Source organism: Salmo salar, chromosome 21, assembly GCF_965601325.2.
Source record: "Salmo salar chromosome 21, fSalSal1, whole genome shotgun sequence".
NCBI lineage: Eukaryota > Metazoa > Chordata > Actinopteri > Salmoniformes > Salmonidae > Salmo > Salmo salar.
Window position 1 is genome coordinate 49,457,549 of NC_138311.1, and position 24,163 is coordinate 49,481,711.

Below are 24,163 nucleotides of genomic sequence, written 5' to 3' on the forward strand. Positions count from 1 at the left end.
GAACAGGCACTGAAAATAACAGGCACTAGCTTTAGTAATGATTCAGTATGTATTCATTATTCTGTATAGGTTCATGCCTAAGTTATTATTATTAGCTGAATAGACATAATGACTGTGCTCAAACATTCTACCCTCAGGAATCTATGTTGAAGAAATAGGTACTTTCCTGAGTTATGTTTCAATTGATCTTCTCAGTTGGACCATTTATTACAATAACATGAAAATTGCATAGAGGCATAATCAGATAAACTGTAGGCTTACTGTTAGTTCCTGTTAGGCTTTAGTTCAAGAGTTGTCTGTGTACTTTCCATTGTATTGAAGTAAGGGTTCAAAGCCATGCTGTCTTCGCTGGTGCAGCATGTTGGTCCTCCTATTTGACCTTCCCTTATACATCCCTCACTGGTTCCATTACACAGAGTGACCAGGCGGTTATAGTCATCCATGCTGGGAGAAAAGACATGGTGGTTAATTATAATAAAAAATAACAGTAATTTGATTTGTGGATGCTGATTGGCTGAAATAGCATTTCCTCTGTGTGTATATCAGACAATATACCACGGTATGAAAAATACAAAATTACTGTTCTATTTATCTTGGTAACCAGTTTATAATAGCAATAAGGGACCTCAGGAGTTTGTGGTATATAGCCCATTAATCTCAGAACTAAAGTCTTGCGTAATTGGTCAGATGCTTTATTCGGAACCGGAATGAAGAGCTCCACTCTCTCTTTGCAAGTTAAGGGCAAGTCTATGGGCCAAATGTCCCCTCCCTTTCCAAAATTCTAAAGATGCTAACACCTGAGATATCGGGATTTTTCCAATGCACTGGAACTAATGCTGTTCGTTATCTCACACATCCTGTTGTATCATGACATATCTATGGTATCATTTATGTTTACATAGTCTGTCCACGAGAAATTAATTAAGCAAGAAGGCCTGAGGGTGTGTGGTATATTGGCCAATATACTACGGCTAAAGGCTGTTCTTAAGCATGACGCAATGCGATAATACAGCCTGGATACAGATGTGGTATATTGTCCATGTAACACGAACTACTGAGGTGCCTTATAGCTATTATAAACTAGTTACCGACATAAATAGAACAGTAAACAACTATTTTTGCATCATTCCGTGGTACAGTATATTGTCTGATAGACACACGGATGAAATGCTTTTTCAGTCAATCAGCATCCAGGACCTAAACTACCCAGTTTATAACAGGAAATATACCACAGCTAAGGGCTGTTCTGATGCATCACGTGGCGTAAGCATCGGCCTCTGGGGCCAAAAGTTGCATGTTCGAATCCAGCGATATAGTTTTTTGAGATTTTAGTTTTAAGCCTATCCCAAGCCTTAACCCTTACCTTAACCATTTTGAGTTAATGCCTTACCTTAAGATTATTGAGTTAATTACTAAACTTAACCCTAAACTAAAAATTTGGAGTTAATGGCTAAATTTAACCTTAAACACCAGGAAATTTGACATTTGAGAAAAATTGGATGAACATCTAATTCTAACATGAGACTGTTACACACGCTTGTTACACACACACACACACACACACACACACACACACACACACACACACACACACACACACACACACACACACACACACACACACACACACACACACACACGGTAAGGCAGAGTCAAAGAAACTAACTTTCATCAACACACCCACACACCATAATAGGAAAGTTACTGTAGATTAAGAAACAATCACAATCAAATACAAATTTTTAACCCTTCTCCTACAATTTCGTAAATCAAATTATTCTATTTAAAAAAATATAGAAAAAAATTTTTGTAAATGTTTTGTATTTTAATTTAATGATTTTTTAAATTTATTTATTTTGATTAAAAAAAAATATATAATTATTTATAGATTTTTTTGTGCCCCTTTTACTCCCCAATTTTGTGGTATCCAATTGATAGTTAGTCTTTTCCCATCGCTGCAACTCCCGTACGGACTCGGGAGAGGAGAAGGTCGAGAGCCGTGCGTCCTTCGAAACATAACCCAGCCAAGCTGCACTGCTTCTTGACACAACGCCTGCTTAACCCGGAAGCCAGCCGCACCAATGTGTCAGCGTAAACACCGTAACCTGGCGACCATGTCAGCGTGCATTGCACCCGGCCTGCCACAGGAGTCGCTAGTGCACGATGGGATAAGAACATCCCTGCCGGCCAAACCCTCCCCTAACCCGGTCAACGCTGGGCCAATTGTGTGCTGCCCCATGGGTCTCCTGGTTGCGGCTGGCTGAGACAGAGCCTTGTCTCGAACCAGGATCTCTAGTGGCACAGTTAGCATTGCAGTGCCTTAGACCACTGTGCCATTCCGGAGGCCCTGGAAATCGAATTAATGTAATAAATAAATCCCCATCAAAATCCATCTGTATAAGCTAGAGATACTTGTGTATATATAGTGTATGTGAACACCCCTTCAAATTAGTGGATTTGGCTATTTCAGCCACACCCGTTGCTGACAGGTGTATAAAATCGAGCACACACCATGCAATCTCCATAGACAAACATTGGCAGTAGAATGGCCTTACGGAAGAGCTCAGTGGCACTGTCATTTTTTTTTTGTCTGTCCTCAGTTGCAACACTCACTACTGAGTTTCAACCTGCCTCCGGAAGCAATGTCAGCACAGAACTGTTTGTCTGTTTTCGCATCTGAGGTGAACGGTAGCGCTAGAGCGGTGTTTGTCAGAACATGAGACATCCTGAAAATTGGCCTTTTCACAAAAAAAACTTTGAAAGCATCTGAACAGTTTGGCCTACAAAGCTATTATGCACAGGAGGCTGCTGAGCGGAGGACGGCTCATAATAATGGCTGGAATGGAGTGAATGGAATGGTATCAAACATATGAAAACCATGTGTTTGATGTGTTCGATACCATTTCATATTTTCCGTTCCAGCCATTACTATGAGCACGTCCTCCCCGTTTAAGGTGCCACCAGACCCCTCTGTGGAAAGATGAGACTCTACACAGGACTGATCTGAAGTCGGTACAGACTCTTCTGCCAACTTCTGTCTGTAGCGTCCGAACAGTTTTGGGCTACACACCTCTGTGGAATGGTGTCTCTCACGAACACATACTGTATATGTCCGTACTGTATATGTCAGTACAAGTAAGATGGTGCCGACAGACATGGCAGCTCTACTTCTAGCTCCTAAGCAACTTTTCCTTCTTTTTTTTGTGTGTTACTTCTTACATTATTAGCCCAGAATGTTTTTTTTTTGTTATTACAAAGTAAAGAACTTTTGGATATGTATTTTTTATTTTATTTCACCTTTATTTAACCAGGTAGGCCAGTTGAGAACAAGTTCTGATTTGCAACTGCGACCTGGCCAAGATAAAGCATAGCAATTTGACACATACAACAACACAGACTTACACATGGAATAAACAAAACATACAGTCAATAATACAGTAGAACAAAAGAAAACAAAAAGTCTATATACAGTGAGTGCAAATGAGGTAAGATAAGGGAGGTAAGGCAATAAATAGGCCATGGTGGCGAAGTAATTACAATATAGCAATTAAACACTGGAATGGTAGATGTGCAGAAGATGAATGCGCAAGTAGAGATACTGGGGTGCAAAGGAGCAAGATAAATAAATAAATACAGTATGGGGATGAGATAGGTAGATAGCCCATCTGTAAACAGCCCATCTATGTACAGGTGCAGTGATCTGTGAGCTGCTCTGACAGCTGGTGCTTAAAGCTAGTGAGGGAGATATGAGTCTCCAGCTTCAGAGATTTTTGCAGTTCGTTCCAGTCATTGGCAGCAGAGAACTGGAAGGAAAGACGACCAAAGGAGGAATTGGTTTTGGGGGTGACCAGTGAGATATACCTGCTGGAGCACGTGTTACGAGTGGGTGCTGCTATGGTGACCAGTGAGCTGAGATAAGGCGGGGCTTTACCTAGCAGCGACTTGTAGATAACCTGTAGCAAGTGGGTTTGGCGACGAGTATGACGCGATGGCCAGCCAACGAGAGCGTACAGGTCGCAGTGGTAGGTAGTGTATGGGGCTTTGGTGACAAAACGGATGGCACTGTGATAGACTGCATCCAATTTGTTGAGTAGAGTGTTGGAGGCTATTTTATAGATGACATCACCGAAGTCAAGGATCGGTAGTATGGTCAGTTTTACGAGGGTATGTTTGGCAGCATGAGTGAAGGATGCTTTGTTGCGCTATAGGAATCCGATTCTAGATTTAATTTTGGATTGGAGATGCTTAATCTAAGCCTGGAAGGAGAGTTTACAGTCTAACCAGACACCTAGGTATTTGTAGTTGTCCACGTATTCTAAGTCAGAGCCGTCCAGAGTAGTGATGCTGGACGGGCGAGCAGGTGCGGGCAGTCATCGATTGAATAGCATGCATTTAGTTTTACTTGCATTTAAGAGCAGTTGGAGGCCACGGAAGGAGAGATGTATGGCATTGAAGCTCGTCTGGAGGTTAGTTAACACTGTGTCCAAAGAAGGGCCAGCAGTATACAGAATGGTGTCGTCTGCGTAGAAGTGGATCAGAGAATCACCAGCAGCAAGAGCGACATCATTGATGTATACAGAGAAAAGAGTCGGCCCGAGAGTTGAACCCTGTGGCACCCCCATAGAGACTGACAGAGGTCCGGACAACAGGCCCTCCGATTTGACACACTGAACTCTATCAGATAAGTAGTTGGTAAACCAGGCGAGGCAATCATTTGAGAAACCAAGGATGTCGAGTCTGCCAATAAGAATGTGGTGATTGACAGAGTCGAAAGCCTTGGCCAGGTCGATGAATACGGCTGCACAGTAATGTCTCTTATCGATGGCGGTTATGATGTCGTTTAGGACCTTGAGCGTGGCTGAGGTGCACCCATGACCAGCTCGGAAACCAGATTGCATAGCAGAGAAGGTACGGTGGGATTCGAAATGGTCGGTGATCTGTTTGTTAACTTGGCTTTCGAAGACCTTAGAAAGACAGGGTAGGATAGATATAGGACTGTAGCAGTTTGGATCTAGAGTGTCACCCCCTTTGAAGAGGGGGATGACCGTGGCAGCTTTCCAATCTTTGGGAATCTCAGACGATACGAAAGAGAGGTTGAACAGGCTAGTATTAGAGGTTGCAACAATTTCGGCAGATAGTTTTAGAAAGAGAGGGTCCAGATTGTCTAGCCCGGCTTATTTGTAGGGGTCCAGATTTTGCAGCTCTTTCAGAACATCAGCTATCTGGATTTGGGTGAAGGAGAAATGGTGGGGGCTTTGGCGGGTTGCTGGGGAGGGTGCCGTGCAGTTGACTGGGGTAGGGGTAGCCAGGTGGGAAGCATGGCCAGCCGTAGAGAAATGCTTATTGAAATTCTCAATTGTAGTGGATTTATCAGTGGTAACAGTGTTTCCTAGCCTCAGAGCAGTGGGCAGCTGGGAGGAGGTGCTCTTATTCTCCATGGACTTTACAGTGTCCCAGAACTTTTTTGAGTTAGTACTACAGGATGCAAATTTATGTTTGAAAAAGCTAGCCTTAGCTTTCCTAACTGCCTGTGTATATTTGTTCCTAACTTCCCTGAAAAGTTGCATATCATGGGGGCTATTCGATGCTAATGCAGAACTCCACAGGATGTTTTTGTGCTGGTCAAGGTCAGTCAGGTCTGGAGTGAACCAGGGACTATATCTATTCCTAGTTTTTTTTTAAATTGAATGGGGCATGCTTATTTAAGATGGTGAGGAAGGCACTTTTAAAGAATAGCCAGGCATCATCTACTGATGGGATGAGGTCAATAGCGACGGTAACTCACCAGCATTAAGACTAGGAATACGACTTTCCCAAATGTAATCCTTTGAACATTACTCGCTAATGTTCAGTCTCTGGACAATAAAGTAGACAAGCTCAGGGCGAGGATCTCCTTCCAGAGAGACATCAGGGACTGTAACATACTCTGTTTCACAGAATCATGGCTCTCTCGGGATACACTGTCCCCGTCCATACAGCCAGCTGGGTTCTCAGTACATCGCATAGACAGGAATAAAGAACTCTCCGGGAAGAAGGGTGGTGGTTTACGTTATATGATTAACTAGTCATGGTGTGATTGTGGTAACATACAGAAACTCAAGTCCTTTTGTTCACCCCCCCTAGAATACCTCCCAATCAAATGCCGACCGTATTACCTCACAAGAGAATGACTGTTATAGTCACAGCTGTGTATATTCCCCCTCAAGCCGATACCACTATGGCCCTCAAGGAACTTTTACATTTTTTTTACCTTTATTTAACTAGGCAAGTCAGTTAAGAACAAACTCTTATTTTCAATGACAGCCTAGGAACAGTGGGTTAAGTGCCTTGTTCAGGGGCAGAACGACAGATTGTTACCTTGTCAGCTCAGGGATTCAACCTTGCAACCTTTCGGTTAATAGTCCAATGCTCTAACCACTAGGCTACCTACACTTGACTTTATGCAAACTGGAAACCAGATATCCTGAGGCCGCATTTATTGTAGCTGGGGATTTTAACAAAGCAAATTAGAGAAAAATGCTACCGAAGTTCTATCAACACATTGACTGTAGTACTCACTCTGATAAAACACTCAACCACTGCTACTCCCCCATTTGAAATGCCTACAAGGCCCTCCCTCGCCCTCCCTTCGACAAATCAGAGCACGACTCCATTTTGCTCCATCCTTTCTATAGGCAGAAAATCAAACAGGAAGTACCCTTGCAAAGGTCTATTCAACACTGGTCTGACCAATCGGAATCCATTCTTCAAGATTGTTTTGATCACGCGGAGTGGGATATGTTCCGGGTAGCTTCTGAGAACAACATTGACTTATACACGGACACGGTGACTGAGTTCATCAGGAAGTGTACAGGGGATGTTGTTCCCACTGTGACTATTAAAACCCACCCAAACCAGAAACCGTGGATAGATGGCAGCGTTCGTGCAAAACTGAAGCGCAAACCACCACATTTAACCATGGCAAGGTGACTGGGAATATGGTTGAATACAAACAGTGTAGTTATTCCCTCCGTAAGGCAATCAAACAGTCAGTATAGAGACAAAGTGGAGTCACAATTCAACGGCTCAGACACGAGACGTATGTGGCAAGGTCTACAGACAATCACAGATTACAAAGGGAAAACCAGCCACGTCGCGGACACTGACGTCTTGCTCCCGGACAAGCTAAACACCTTCTTCGCCCGCTTTGAGGATAACACGGTGCCACCGATGCGGCCCTCTCCTAAGGACTTTGGACTCTCGTCCTCTGTGGCCGACCAGAGTAAGACATTTAAGCGTGGCTTCCGGACCAGACGGCATCCCTAGCCGCGTCATCAGAGCATGCGTAGACCAGCTGGCTGTAGTGTTTACGGTCATATTCAATCTCTCCCGATCCCAGTCTGCTGTCCCCACTCAAGATGTCCACCATTGTTCCTGTACCCAAGAAAGCTAACGTAACTGAACTAAATGTCTATCGCCCCATAGCACTCACTTCTGTCATCATGAAATGCTTTGAAAGGCTAGTTAAGGATCATATAAACTCTACCTTACCTGACACCTTCGACCCACTTCAATTTACTTACCGCCCCAATAGATCCACAGATGATGGCATCGCACTGCACACTGCCCTATCCCATTTGGACAAGAGTAATACTTACAGTAAGAATGCTGCTCTAAACAAGCATTTCCCTACACCCGCAATAACATCTGCTAAAAATGTCTGTGACAAATAACATTTGATTTGATTGTGCTTTTGATTTGTTTTGCTCTAGGACACCCACAAGCCTCACAACACTTGTCTGATGGTCCCCTGTTACCCGTTTAAAGAAAATGAATAGAAGTATATATGGAGATAGTTTAGTGCCTACAAAAGGGGTTAAATACATTTACAAAAATGTGTTTCCTGATCTTTCTTATATCTCTCAGATAAACTGTAGGACAAACACTTCAGAACAAACTTCCTTAACGTTTTTGGAAGGATTATCTGTTGTTCCATATAGTGAATCTGTTATTCAATGCATTTCTATGGGCTAATAGCAGTAATGCCAAATTCAGCGTTTCATCAAATATTTTTTTTTACATATTTTTTTGATACCTTAACGGGTCTTAAAATTCAAAATCAAATAGCTAAATGATCCTTGGTATGACCATCTTAAAACAATTCCTTATGTTAGCTTAGACTCTAGAGCAGCATTTCCCAAACTCGGTCCTGGGGACACCCAGGGATGCACGTAGATATTTATTTTTTGCCCTAACACTGAACACCATATTCATATAATCTAATCTTGATTATTTGAATCAGTTGTGTAGTTCTGGGGCAAAAAAACTAAACGTTGCACCCCTTGGGGTCCCGAGCACCGAGTTTTGGGAAATCCTGCTCAAGAGTCTACGCTAACATAAGGAATTGTTTTAAGATGGTCATACCAAGGATCATTTAGCTATTTGATTTTGAATTTTAAGACCCATTAAGGTATCAAAAAAGATGCAAAAAAAATATTTGATGAAACGCTGAATTTGGCATTACTGGGTTAAGAAACAGTACCCATCAAAATACACATTTATTTATGTAATCAGCTTAGCTGCATGCATTCAATATTGTGACACAAATTGCTCCAGACCTGTCACACACCACCCCCCAATTGGAGAACCTGGACTGGTTACTGATGAGGGAGGAGTCATCTGGGTTGTGCCCCCCAGGAGAGCATCTGTACAGACGTCACACTCAGTCTGCCCTGTGGCGAAATTCCGGAATGGAACAGCAAAGTTCTCATTGCCAGTCAGTCTCTGCAGAGGACAAATTATTCAGATTCAAATACACGCATTCAAGGAAGCTGACATTTTCCCAAGTACATATTCATATTGTGTAAGACAAATACAACAATTAATTTACCTTTACACTCTTACCTGCAGGTCTCTCTCCAGACTGAGTATGTGGTATCTGTGCCAAGTTATGAAGGCAGGTCCTTTACGGGAGAATCAATGTGCTTGAATGGACATCCAGATGAAACATTCTAGTCTTAGAAGTGAAATCATATCCATAGAAGTTAAATTGTTCAACATTGTACACATGTAAATTATTATCTTTATAATATATTGTTTGTGTTTGCTTGTTTGTTTTTGTGTAATGGATCACATTCCCCAAGGAGTGTCTCTGACAGAGTAGTAGTGCTGCCATGTAAAGAAGTCTTAGATGGAGATGTTGGAGAACTGGGGCTGGGTTCCATTGGGCCCCAACAGGGCCAGCCAGTGCTGTGTGACAATGACTCTGGGTGGGTGGTGTTCTTGGCCCGGTCCAACACATCCAGGAACTCCTGGAGCTCAGCTGGAGTCAGAGTGGATGTTCTTCCTCACCACAGTTTGGTCCTGTCCAGCCAAACTTACACTGGCCACAGTCAACGCCACTAAAGTTACCTAGACACAGGGATAAAATATAGATCATAGTTTATAGCTATACTGCAAAACATACTAATACACTTTTTACATTGAATTTTAACTTGAAGTTAGACATTTCTTGCGTGGGTAAGAAATTTTATAAAATGCAGATATCTTAGAAGTGTACAGTTTAACATTTTCAACATTATAATTTCATTAGTTACTGAAGCACCTGCAAGTTTGATTAAAACATGTAGTTGGCCACCTTTCACGGTCATCTCGGTTTCTCATTCGAATTGGTCCACCCCAGGGTTTGGTGTCCTCATCCAGATAAAAGTCCACACACGTTAGCAGGATCAGACCCGAGGGCAGGGCAGCACTGCTTTGAGACGATCCCTTCCACCGTGCTACACACTCGGATACTGAGCCTCTGTAGAATCAGGCCATGTCACATAACAGACCAACCCTAGCACAAGAGCCCTCATTGTCTTTTTCACACTGCTGTAATCTTCTACTTTCACCCTAAAAAATGTATTTGTACACCAGTTCCCAGCAATGATGTGGTCAATAAGTTCCAATAAGACACAGAGATGGAACTAATTCGATTTTATGGTCTTCGTCTTTCCCATTTTCCAGAAAATAAAACTTCAAGGTTCACTTTGGAATTTCCAATCCATTCCGCATGATGACAGATAGCATTGACAGTGGGCTGCAGGCCTACAAGAAATTAAACCGCTCTTTCCAGGAATAATTATCCAACTAAGATTTCTGTGGACAAGCGATACAAATACCCAGACAGTGTCTTTTAAGAGCCCAGATAACAATGTTGTCAGTATGTATGCACAATGCTCGCCCTCAAATAAAGATCACGTGGTAGCAGATGAGATGCACAGTAAGAGATAAATTTAAAAGTATTGGCCCTCCAAGACAATTTGCGATTTTTTTCTCAAATCATTAATTTGATACCCATTCTCATCCACAGAGATACCCCAGTAGCGAGCTATATTACACCATTCACACCACGCTCAACTCTACCACTGCTTTCTAAAACTGCCCTCTGGCAGTAGGTATAAACTTCAACCTCAACTTTGGTGCCTTTACTGCAAAAAGGCATAGTTCAGTAGGAATTTCATCATAAACAATTTGAACATTTGAAATAACTTTTATCATCCGAGTCTACCTTTCTCTGTTTACTGTTATCTGGTCTTCACTGTTTAACATATAGAACTGTACATGTACATATCTGAGGAAGGGTTTGTTTGTTTTTACAATTGACATCATCCAATGGATGACTAACCTTTAATGTACTGTACTCTACAACGGTATGGTACGAGTCACACTGGAATCCTCTCATAGATCCCTAAGGAGCTCTTTTGAAATCATGTGTTCAACTGAATGTTTCCCAAACCACCATGAGTATGCACTTTTTAACAAAACAACTTTAGACTGTGTGCATATGTTTCTCATTATGTATCTTTTCATACAGAATACACATTATATCCTGTTTAGAAATGCATTACCAATTTCCTTACATCTAGAAGTACAGTTTCAAGATATATCTCTCCACAAACAATCACATTTTCTTGGCCCAAAAAATAAATAAATCCTGCTGGTTTAACATTCCTTTCAATAGATCTTCGGAGCACTTTGAATTAATTACGTTATATCTTTCACTGAAGCTTTTGCATGTCGTGAAATGGGAACTTTGTGTCACATAGACCCCCGAAGCCTCCATTGGAACACATGGGGGTGCTAGAGAGCCATCTTTGAGGCAGAATCAGCTCCCTGAAACACTATGGCGGCAAGTGTTCTTGAAAATAGTATTTGTGGGTATGTACAGCGGTATAAGTGAATTCTTATGTGCCGCTTGTCACTGTAGTCCAGCACTCCATTGTTACAAGGTAATATGATACCATTTTGTCCTGCGATAGCTTTAGAAAGTAGCAGTATATGCAGGTAAATGGGTTCTATTCAAACTTAAAATGTATACGTTGTTTTCCTGAGATTTGGCACCTACCGAGACCTAAACTGTCCCTGATGTCCTGAAGTTACACAAAATTCTAAGAAAACACAGGAAATATTCAGAAAGTGTTTTTAGGACCTATTATGAGCACAAGAATGATGATGATTCCTAGAAATGGATTGATCAGTTCTTGAAAATCATGCCTTGTGTCTTTCATTAGTTTTTTTTGTGGCAGAAATGTAGCAGAAGGAGGTGCAATTGAAACATTATCTGCCATATGAAAAGGAAGATTCCATAAGCATTTGGATAGAGAAAACCCAGTATGGCCCTTATATTGGTCTCCCTCTGCTTTCGCTCTTGTTTTTGGATACATATACTCTATTCTATCAAAAAGTATGCTTCTATTGTGTATATGTAAATCCCCTCTAAAATTGTAGATAAGGAAGTATGGGTTTTATCCTTTCCATTTGTTCAACCTAATTCCCAGTATTAATTTAATATTACCCTTTGATTTTGCACTGAGTGATTGGACATTGTATGAGAACAATTTGAGCGCTGTTGATTTTTCGAGTTGCCATTTGCACCGGCGTGGAATATGCATGCAGTGTATTGTCGTCTTTTGTTTGGGAGACAATGTTGCCCGGTTGTGTCGAGAGTCCTCTGTATCAGCCCCAATGGAAGTGGCACTATTCTAAAATGGAAAGTTCCAAATGAAAGGCCAGCGTTGCGTGAAGGGAAAGTGCTGCTCAACCTTTGAAGTGCTGCAAATTGACATTCTCCTTTAATAATATTTCAAAAGACATCACAGGAGGTAATGTGTTTAATTTGTAAAATGATCTACTCATTACCATGTTGATGGCAAAATGCACCCATTTCCTTAATGGCTATGCGAATATTATGTCCAGTGTGTTGTGCTCTGCACACATTTGAAGGAATATAATGTGTTGGTTGGGAGAAAGAGGGTCTTTTCTAATGGTAATGGAGAGCACGGTTTCATTCACTGAAAACAGAGCTCAGTTGTCTGAAAACGGGAAGAACTGATTGGAGGAGCAGCTGAATCACCTGATTTAAACCAGTACTCTGAACAGAGAGGAAGAAGCGAGACGAGAGATAACTGTGGCCAAAATCTGTCTTCTCCAGCAGATGGCGCTCTTCATTTTTTTTCTTTCACCAAGAGAGGAGTTTTTGTATGGAGGTCAATGTGAGAGTGTCGAATTTGGTTGACAAAATATTTAAGGGCTTATTTGCTACATCTGGCTTATTTGATCGAATAGAAGTTTCGTAGTGATAAGATTGTTACAAGAGTACTGATATAAGAAGGACACGTGACAATCTGGCATCTTTGAAAAAAACAACAACTTTATATCAGAGTTGTGCCTGGTCATCACAAGTTACCACAATCACAAAGGCATAAACCTCGCCTATTTCTACAATTTATTTCTGAATATTTGATTTTAAACCTAATCCTTACCTTCACCACACTGCTAACCGTATGCCTCCATAACCTTACATTAAGACCAAAAAGCACATTTTTGTTTTCATACATTTTCACAATTTAGACAGTTTTGACTTTGTGGCTATAGTAATTAGTGGAAACTTAGGCAATGATTTTTTCATTGGCAAGATTAGAAAACTTAGCCATGACATGCCAGCAACAAACTCTGACACTACACATCCAAGTATATCTGACCAACTTATGAAAGACAAGCATTGTAATATTGAATTCCGTAAAGTGAGTGTGGAAGAGGTGAAAAAAATATTGTTGTCTATCAACAATGATAAGCCACTGTGTTCTGACAATTTGGATGAGAGATTACTGAGGATAATAGTGGATGATATTGCCACCCCTATTGCCACCCCAAAAGTCATTCCGCTACCTAAGAATAGTAAAGCCCCCTTTACTGGCTCAAATAGCAGACCAATCAGCCTGTTACCAACTCTTAGTAAACTTTTTGAACAACATTGTATTTGACCATATACAATTCTATTTTACAGTAAAAAATTTGACAACAAACTTTCAGCATGCTTATAGGGAAGGACATTCAACAAGCACTTACACACATGACTGATGATTGGCTGAGAGAAATTGATAGAAATATTGTGGGGGCTGTTTTGTTAGACTTCAGTGCGGCTTTTGACATTATCGATCATAGTCTGCTGCTGGAAGAACATATGTGTTATGGCTTTACACCCCCTGCTATATTTTGTGGATAAGATTTACTTGTCAAACAGAACACAGAGGGTGTTATTTAATGGAAGCCTCAAACATAATACAGGTAGAATCAGGAATTCCCCAGGGCAGCTGTCTAGGCCCCTTACTATTTTCAATTTTTACTAATGACATGCCACTGGCTTTGAGTAATGCCAGTGTGTCTACAGTGAGGGAAAAAAGTATTTGATCCCCTGCTGATTTTGTAGGTTTGCCCACTGACAAAGAAATGACCAGTCTATAATATTAATGGTAGGTTTATTTGAACAGTGAGAGACAGAATAACAACAAAAAAATCCAGAAAAACGCATGTCAAAAATGTTATAAATTGATTTGCATTTTAATGAGGGAAATAAGTATTTGACCCCCTCTCAATCAGAAAGATTTCTGGCTCCCAGGTGTCTTTTATACAGGTAACGAGCTGAGATTAGGAGCACACTCTTAAACTTCTTATGGCTGGAATCCCGTTAGCGGGATCGATATGACAACAGCCAGTGAAAGTGCAGGGCGCCAAATTCAAAACAACAAAAATCTCATAATTAAAATTCCTCAAACATACAAGTATTATACACCATTTTAAAGTTTTACTTCTTGTTAATCCAGCCACAGTGTCTGATTTCAAAAAGGCTTTACGGTGAAAGCAAACCATATGATTATGTTAGGTCAGCGCCTATACACAAAACAACACAGCCATTTTCCAGCCAAAGAGAGGAGTCACAAAAAGCAGAAATAGAGATAAAATGAATCACTAACCTTTGATGATCTTCATCAGATGACACTCATAGGACTTCATGTTACACAATACATGTATGTTTTGTTCGATAAAGTTCATATTTATATCCAAAAATCTCAGTTTACATTGGCGCGTTATGTTCAGTAATGTTTTGCCTCTAAAACATCCGGTGATTTTGCAGAGAGCCACATCAATTTACAGAAATACTCATCATAAATGTTGATGAAAATACAAGTGTTATGCATGGAACTTTAGATAAACTTCTCCTTAATGCAACCGCTGTGTCAGATTTCAAAAAAGCTTTACCGAAAAAGCACACCATGCAATAATCTGAGTACGGCGCTCAGACACAAAACATGCCATACAACATATCCGCCATGTTGGAGTCAACAATAGTCAGAAATAGCATTATAAATATTCACTTACCTTTGATGATCTTAATCAGAATGCACTCCCAGGAATCCCAGTTCAACAATAAATGTTTGTTTTGTTCGATAAAGTCCATCCTTTATGTCCAAATACCTCCTTTTTGTTCGTGCCTTCAGTTCACAAATCCAAATTCACGACGCGCAGGTCAGACAAAAACTTTTTAAAAATCCATTACAATTCGTAGAAACATGTCAAACGATGTATAGAACCAATCTTTAGGATGTTTTTATCATAAATCTGCAATAAAGTTTCAACCGGAGAAATCCTTTGTCTTCGGAAATGCAATAGAACTGAGCTACCTCTCACGTGAGCGCGCATGGCTGAGGCTCATGCCCTACTGGCAGTCCTCTCACTCAATGAGCTGTTATTCTCCCCCACTTCACAGTAGAAGCCTCAAACAAGGTTCTAAAGACTGTTGACATCTAGTGGAAGCCTTAGGAAGTGCAAATGACTATAGTTTGGATAGGCAATCACTTGAAAAACTACAAACCACTTCCTGTTTGGATTTTTTCTCAGGTTTTTGCCTGCCATATGAGTTCTGTTATACTCACAGACATCATTCAAACAGTTTAAGAAACTTCAGAGTGTTTTCTATCCAAATCTACTAATAATATGCATATCCTAGCTACTGGGCCTGAGTAGCAGGCCTGTGCATGCGGCTGGCACAGGTGGCGCCAGACTGGTAACACGCACCTCAGGGTGAGTGCGGGGAGCAGGAACAGGACACCCCGGACTGTGCAGGCGCACTGGAGGCCTGATGATTGGGGCTGGCACAGGTGGCGCCAGACTGGTAACACGCACTTCAGGGTGAGTGTGAGGAGCCGGGACAGGATATACTGGACCGTGGAGGCGCACCGGAGGTCTGAAGCGTATGGCTGGCACAACCCGTCCTGGCTGGATGCTCAGTGCGGGGCGCTGGCACAGGACGAACTGGGCTGTGAAGACGTACTGACGACACAGTGCTAGAGTTGGCGCAGGATATCTTGGACCGAGGAGGCGTACTGGAGACCAGGAGCGCTGAGTCGGCACACTCCGTCCTGGCTGAATGCCCACTCTAGCACGGCAAATGCGGGGCGCAGGCACAGATCGCACCGGGCTATGAATGCGCACTGGTGATATAGTGCTCATCACAGCATAACTCGATGCCTGACTGGTCACATGCTCCCTACGGTAAGCACGGGGAGTTGGCTCAGGTCTACAACCTGACTCCGTCAATCTCCCCGTGTGCCCCCCCCAAATTTTTGGGGGGAGCTGTCTCTCGGGCTTCCGTCGTTGCCGTGCTAGTTCCTCGTATTGTCGCCGTTCCTCTCTCGCTATCTCCGCCTGCTTCCATGGCAGGGTCTTGCCCCCTGCCATTACCTCCTCCCAGGTCCAGGATATCCTCCACTCTCTTCTCTCCCGAGCCCAGGATCCCTGCTCCTCCTGGGCACGCTGCTTGGTCCTTTGGTGGTGGGAGATTCTGTCACGTCGTTTGTCGGAAGGAGCGGACCAAAGTGCAGCGTGTGTATCGTTCCACATATTTTTTTGAACTGTGAAACTATGCAAGATACACAAATAAACTAAAGAACAAAAACAACAAACAGTGACGAAGAGGTGCAACATACACTAACTCAAAAACAATCTCCCACAAACCCAGGTGGGAAAAACAACTACTTAAGTATGATCTCCAATTAGAGACAACGATGACCAGCTGCCTCTAATTGGAGATCATCCCAAAAAAAGCCCAACATAGAAATACAAAAACTAGAACATAACAACATAGAAAATCTAAACTAGAAAAATAACCTATCACGCCCTGATCTACTCTACCATAGAAAATAACAGCTGTCTATGGTCAGGACGTGACAAAGGCAGGTCTTACAAGCCCTAGTTTTTTCGCACCTGGACTACTGTTCAGTCGTGTGGTCAGGTGCCACAAAAAGGGACTTGCAATTAGCTCAGAACAGGGCAGCATGGCTGGGCCTTGGATGTACACAGAGAGCTAATATTATTAATATGCATGTCAATCTCTCCTGGCTCAAAGTGGAGGAGAGATTGACTTCACTACTTGTATGCACGAGCTGTCTGTTACAACTAATGGCGCACAGCTCGGACACCCATGCATACCCCACAAGACATGCCACAAGAGGTCTCTTGACAGTTCCCAAGTCCAAAACAGACTATGGGAGGCGCACAGTACTACATAGAGCCATGACTACATGGAACTCTATTCCACATCAGGTAACTGATGCAAGCAGTAAAATTATATTTAAAAAACAGATAAAAATACAACATATAGAACAGTGGGGACTGTTAAGCAACACAAACATAGGCACAGACACATGCATACACACACACTATAACATACACATTATACACATACACGTACACATGGATTTTGTACTGTAGATAAGTGGTAATGGTGGAGTAGGGCCTGAGGGCGCACAGTGTGTTGTGAATGTATTGTAATGTCTAAAATGTTTTTAAAACATGTATAAACTGCCTTAATATTGCTGGACCCCAGGGAGAGCTGCTGCCTTGGAAGCAGTTAATGGGGATCAATAATAAATACAGCACCTACAGTCTATATGGAGGAGCAGCTGTGTCCTTTGATTTGAACCAGCCCTCTAATGGGCTGGTTGCAGTACGTCTAATTGACTTCAGGGGGCAGTATTGTGTTTCTGGTCTTTGTTCAGAGGCATGATCGACCAAGCCACCTAAGTTGCCTTCATGATGCTTTCCTAAACACACCATGAAATAACCTGGGTATGGAAAGCTTTGTACTTGAACTGACACATTTTTCAAATTCCAACCATGCCAGGCAATGACTTACTGTATATTGCCTATACATTGAACTGGGTGGCGTAGCCTATAGATATAGGGGCCCAATATAACGTCTTAATCCTTAAATGTGATATTTCTTTTTTTTGTTCTTTTTTTTTGCAAGAAATTCTAAAAACCTGTTTTTGCTTTGTCATGATGGGGTATAGTGTGTAGATTAATGAGAGAAAAAAATATTGAATCAATTTTAGAATAAGGACGTAAGGTAAAAAAAAAATTGAATAAGGGAAGGGGTCTGAATACTTTCTGAATGCTCTGTATATGGGAACTACAGTAGCATACATGCTCATTACATGCATTCAAAGGGCCTAATTAGTAATCAGCCCCTTTGTACTGTTAGAGATGGAAATTAGAAATACAAAAAGACTTTGGGCACTTTTCAATCAGAATACATTAAAGTTGCATTATAGAGGGATAAAAAGATTGTTGAGTGGTTAAAGTGCTTGGCTGTTAATGCTCTTCTCACAAGCCTTGTCAAAAGCCTGTAACGCATGATCCTCTTTAAGTAAGCATTTAACCTCTGTTCCTCTGTACCAGGTCTCAGGATCTTCCAAGCGCAGACAGAATTGTTCAACAATTACAGTATAACAAGGGAATAAAATATGGTATATTGTTTTGGAATTGACTGCTGAAAACAAAATGACTATTTTTCACTATGCCAAAATCGGAATATTGGCTAGACCATTCAGTGATTCTTTCTCCGGTGCTTCCCGCCCACCTGCTTCCCGCAGCTTACTGATTCCCATTTGAGCATAATGCAGGCATTAGAGGAGGCACAAGGCGGCCCTGATAAGTTACAAAGCGCTCCAGGGGTAAACCTCGTAAGAAGAGGTTTTGGAGTTATTTACAGTTATTTAAAAATGCATGGCTGGGGGAAGAGATTGGTTTTGCAGTTGATGCTTTGTACATAAAGCGAACACTACACATGTGGAGGGTGTTTAAGCTGTAAATGACCAGATGACAGTGTATGCTAATCGACTGATCACATGACCCGGGTGGAGACTATGACACAACAAAGGACAACCAGCCTACTGTCGGATGTTACCTACAAGACACAGGAGGCTGCTCAGGGGAGAACGGCTCATAATAATGGCCGGAACGGAGCAAATGGAATGGCATCAAACACCTGCAAACTATGTGTTTGATGTATTTGTTACCATTCCACTTATTGCACTCCACGAGCCCGTTCTCCCCAATTAAGGTGCCACCAACCTCCTGTGCTACAAGAAACACAGGCTCTGCTTTTAAAATAGAGGGGAAATAAGAGACTAAAATGATCATTTATTTTAAACATTTACATTTGAAATGAATAATTCTTTAAGTTGTGTGGAATTTTCTCTACAAATATATGTTTTTAATTGTGCAATTCATATAATAAAATATTTGCCCCAAAATGCAAAACCTTAACAAAGGAGGTTAAAAGCAATGGATTTCCATCTCACCATAATAGCTTTCTGTACAGCTGTTCAATTTGAAATGCATTTAATTGCCAATCGAAAAGAAGAGAAAGCCAACAATGCGAAGGCTGCAGCATTCTCTCAGCAACAATGCGAAGGCTCTAAAGCATTCTCTCAGCAACAATGTGAAACTGAAGCATTCTCTCAGCTGCACAGAGTGAGAGTATTCAAATGTAAGGGGCCAGATGATGAATGAGAAGAACCATGCTCTGCATACCCTTCTCTGTCCCCCTTTCACTCCTAGGCAAATCCAAGGCCTCTTCCTTACCCAGAGGGGCAGGCTTTCCTCTCTCAGATCAAACTTCCCCATCGCAACACTGTAGAATAAACACAGCCGTCTGACAGCCTGGCTATATTTGACATGTATCTAGGCACTATTGAATGTTTCACTTTGCTAGCATTGAAACTGTTATAGAGTACATCTGTTATTGCACTTGATAGTATTTTTTGTGACACTATTCATGCCAATGCGTAAGACCATGTTGCTGCAGTGTGGTCTGTTCAGTGGATGCCTTGAGATGGATCATCATGCTGCTGTACGGCCAGTCCTTACCAATCTGAGCCAGACCATCTCTCCTCTCTGTCTCAACATTGAGGGGGGGACTACTGGGATCTCCCGGGGCACAAAGCGGTCCATGCCTGTGTCTTTGTGGGGCTAAGCTCATTGTGTCTGCCGTAGGTTTACTGGAGGTAGCAGGGGGACAAGTGGAGGGAAGATGTTGCACCTTTCAAAAAGTTTCCACTACAGCTGGGAATTCAATTTTTTCCTCAACGGGGATTTATACATATTTAAACAAGCCCAAATGCTGATAGGAATGTGGTATAACAAATATTTGAATTGCAGAGGTAAACTATGTGTAAATGACATAATGTAATAGACTTGTAGTGCAAATCACACCATTTATCTTTCATTTTGCTTTCCCCTCCCCCATCCTCTTTCCTCTGGCTTAAAGGTGTATCAGAGATATGCATTTAAGCATATTCAGAACACGGGGCGTGAAATTAAATGTGTGGCAGAGTGAGAAAAATATACAGCAGCTGGAGATGCCTTAAAAATAGTCCTTTATGCAGATAGAGAGGAGTGAAATAATTTGCAATGGGATGACCCTCTCTCTCTCTCTCTCTCTCTCTCCAAGCATTTCTCCCCTCACTGTTCTTCCCTTATCTTGCACTGTATCTTCATTTTTTTCATTGAACTCGCCAGTTTGCTGCTAAGCAGCCTTGTAGATAAGGCAAAGTGGTACCAGGAGAGGACAGAAGGAGCTCAGTGGGCACATATCTATTGTACTTTCACCCAAGGCAATGGGCAGAATTGAACGGATTCCTTCCAACATATGTTTTTGCCAGATAAGTAAACAGTGTGTGTCGGAAATGAAAAAAAAAAAAAAATGGAGAAAAAAAAAAAGCATTTGCAATTTAATGACATTACAGCTCCCAGCTTAGCCCGCCGTGCTGCGAGGCGAAGAGCAGAGAAAGGCGAGAGCGGAAGAATGGAACCGGGTGTCATCAATGTTTTTTCTTCTTCTCTTTTCCCTTGAAGAAGCAGCACTGAATTCTCCTTATTCTTTTCGTAGCACGTCACTTCTCCATACCTTCCTGCTTTTTTCTCCTCTTTCCCATAGTTTCCTCTCTTTGTCAAAATGAAATGATCAATTATTTTGATTCAGAAAAAATGTCTTGCCACCAGACCCTCTCTTACATCAGATTTCTGGGGCTAGGAAAGATCCAGCCTGATTTGGAGACCTCCTGTCTGTCTGTCTCTCGCTTTATCTCTTCATGTCTGTTTCTGTCTGGCTTTGTTAAAGTACAGTGGCCAGCCAGCAGTCTCTGCACAATAAAACAGCAGTTTCTCTGTGTTGTCATAACTTTCACACTTAATAGCAGCACAGCAAGTGGGAAAGTAAGAGGAAAAAAATAACCTTAGCCTCTACGTTTCTGATGAACTAAAGATGGTAATCTGTAAAGACTCAGTGATTTCTTCTTTCTTTCTTATTATAGAAGGTTAATTGTGCAGGAAAGCAGATTATGAGAGTGGTAGGATGTACTCCTTGACCATGTGCTAATGTGATGACAAGTTTGGAGACCTTCTAAGTGAAAGGCATTGCATGCCAGGGCACTTTTTGGCACTGGCTTTAATCTGCCTTTGGTATGAACTCAGCAAACCGGTTTGTTTGAGTACGGATCAATCACTCGCTCATTATTTTTACAAGAAAGCTTTATATTCCAGACGCCTTACTGGTGTTGATCTCCCATTAACCATGCTATGTAAATGCACTGGCAATCCCTGTGTAAGGGATACGATGTCACCCCCGGGCCCAGGCTTGCAGAAGCACGTAACCGAGAAGAAGGTTCGCTGTCTTCGCTAAAACTTGAATTTCAGGTTTCTGCTTAAACCCCCTGCTCTGCCATTCTCCTTTAATGTATGTTTTGTTTAGTGATGTTCTGTTTGAAATGTCAGCCCTGGAGCTGTCCAGCAAGTCAGGATTCGATTTTCGATTTATTTATTAGCTGCTGAAGAAGCAGCAGCTACTCTTCCTAGGGTCCAGGCAAAACACAGAACATGACCTAATATAGAACATGACCTAATACAGAACATGACCTAATATAGAACATGACCTAATACAGAACATGACCTAATATAGAACATGACCTAATACAGAACATGACCTAATACACAACGTGACGTAACACAGACCATGACATAACACTGAACATGACATAACACAGAACATGACATAACACAGAATATGACATATTACAGAACATGACATAGCACAGAACATGACATAATACAGAACATGACACAACACTGAACATGACATAACACAGAACATGACATAACACAGAACACTGAAGGACAGGAACAGCAACACAAATCCAAACTAAGAACACCATGACTACTTGAAAAAGAAAAACGAATAAATTAAAAATACTAAGAATAATGTGTGTGTAGTGTGTGTGTATGCCTGTGTCTTTTCACAGTCTGCGTTGTTCATTGAGGTGTTTTATCTGCTTTAAAAAAAAACGATTTTATTGTTTGCCTGAGTTACCTGAGGTGGAAGAGAATTCCATGTAGTCAATGCTCCTCTATACAGTACTGTGCATCTCCCCGCGTCTGTTCTGGACTTGGAGACTGTGAACAGACCCTGATTGCGTGTCTTGTGGGCTATGTATGGGTTTTGATCTGTGTGTTAACTGGCTGAACAGACAATTCGGTACTTTCAGCACGCCAATATTTTTTCCAGGGTTGGCTAGTTTACTTTCTATATGTAATCCACTACATACCGGTCCAAAAATGTAATCAGTAATGTAACTTTTGGATTCCCCAAATTCAGTAACGTAATCTGATTACTTTCATTAACTTTTGAATTACTTTCCCTTAAGAGGCACTAGAAGAAGACAAAAAGGATCCATCAAGCACATTTGGTGTGTCATCACAATGGTCTCTGACTTGTGGACAGACTCTCATGGCAGAACAAACTACAACTTCCGCATTTTTTTCAATGCTGATTTGAATGTCACTGAGAAAACAGAAAAGTCTCATAATGTATTTTTTTTCTCTCGCAAACATCAGCTCTGAATTTACAAGTAATACAATAAGTAATCATCTGTTTTTTCAAAAGTATCTGTAATCTGATTACAATATTTTAGCTGGTAACAGAACAGATTACGTTTTTTTTTTACATCATCAGTTACTCCCCAACCCTGCTTGTTAAAGACCAGCAGTGATGCAGTCAATCTGTGCTCCACTCTTACCTGTTAGGGCTAGGGGGCAGTATTGACACGGCCGGATAAAAAACGTACCCGATTTAATCTGGTTACTACTCCTGCCCAGTAACTAGAATATGCATATAATTATTGGCTTTGGATAGAAAACACCCTAAAGTTTCTAAAACTGTTTGAATGGTGTCTGTGAGTATAACAGAACTCATATGGCAGGCAAAAACCTGAGAAGATTCCAAACAAAAAAAGCGCCCTCTCTGACAAGTTGTTGTTCATCTTGGCTCTTTTTATTGAAGACTGAGGATCTTTGCCGTAACGTGACACTCCGTTTCAGGCCAGCTGCAGCTTTTCTAGGTCATTTTTTCACAAGCACCTGACCATACAACTGGGCAATAGACAAGATGAGACAAAACCAGAGCTTGTCAGGACTAGTTTGGTTGCGTGTGATGTAAAAAAAAAAAAAAACTGCCCTAATCCAAGTGTTCATGTTACCTCTGTAATTGCTGCTGTCCTTCACTATATTTACTGTATGGTTCCAGGGGGCTGTGTGAGGAATAGGCCTTCACCTTATTTACTGTATGGTTCCAGGGGGCTGGGTGAGGAATAGGCCTTCACCTTATTTACTGTATGGTTCCAGGGGGCTGGGTGAGGAATAGGCCTTCACTATATTTACTGTATGGTTCCAGGAGGCTGGGTGAAGAATAGGCCTTCACCTTATTTACTGTATGGTTCCAGAGGGCTGGGTGAGGAATAGGCCTTCACCTTATTTACTGTATGGTTCCAGGGGGATTTTTGAGGAATAGGCCTTCACTATATTTACTGTATGGTTCCAGGGGGCTGTGAGGAATAGGCCTTCACCTTATTTACTGTATGGTTCCAGGGGGCTGGGTGAGGAATAGGCCTTCACTATATTTACTGTATGGTTCCAGAGGGCTGGGTAAGGAATAGGCCTTCACCTTATTTACTGTATGGTTCCAGGGGGCTGGGTGAGGAATAGGCCTTCACCTTATTTACTGTATGGTTCCAGGGGGCTGGGTGAGGAATAGGCCTTCACCTTATTTACTGTATGGTTCCAGGGGGCTGTGTGAGGAATAGGCCTTCACCTTATTTACTGTATGGTTCCAGAGGGCTGGGTAAGGAATAGGCCTTCACTATATTTACTGTATGGTTCCAGGGGGCTGGGTGAGGAATAGGCCTTCACCTTATTTACTGTATGGTTCCAGGGGGCTGGGTGAGGAATAGGCCTTCACTATATTTACTGTATGGTTCCAGGGGGCTGGGTGAGGAATAGGCCTTCACTATATTTACTGTATGGTTCCAGGGGGCTGTGTGAGGAATAGGCCTTCACCTTATTTACTGTATGGTTCCAGAGGGCTGGGTAAGGAATAGGCCTTCACTATATTTACTGTATGGTTCCAGGGGGCTGGGTGAGGAATAGGCCTTCACTATATTTACTATATGGTTCCAGGGGGCTGGGT

General features: G+C 41.8%; 1 pseudogene; it reads right to left on the reverse strand.

Annotated features, from left to right (window-relative positions):
- Positions 1-263: 263 nt before the first annotated feature.
- Positions 264-9,836, reverse strand: LOC106582423 (L-dopachrome tautomerase-like; annotated as a pseudogene).
- Between the last annotated feature and the right edge of the window lie 14,327 nt (positions 9,837-24,163).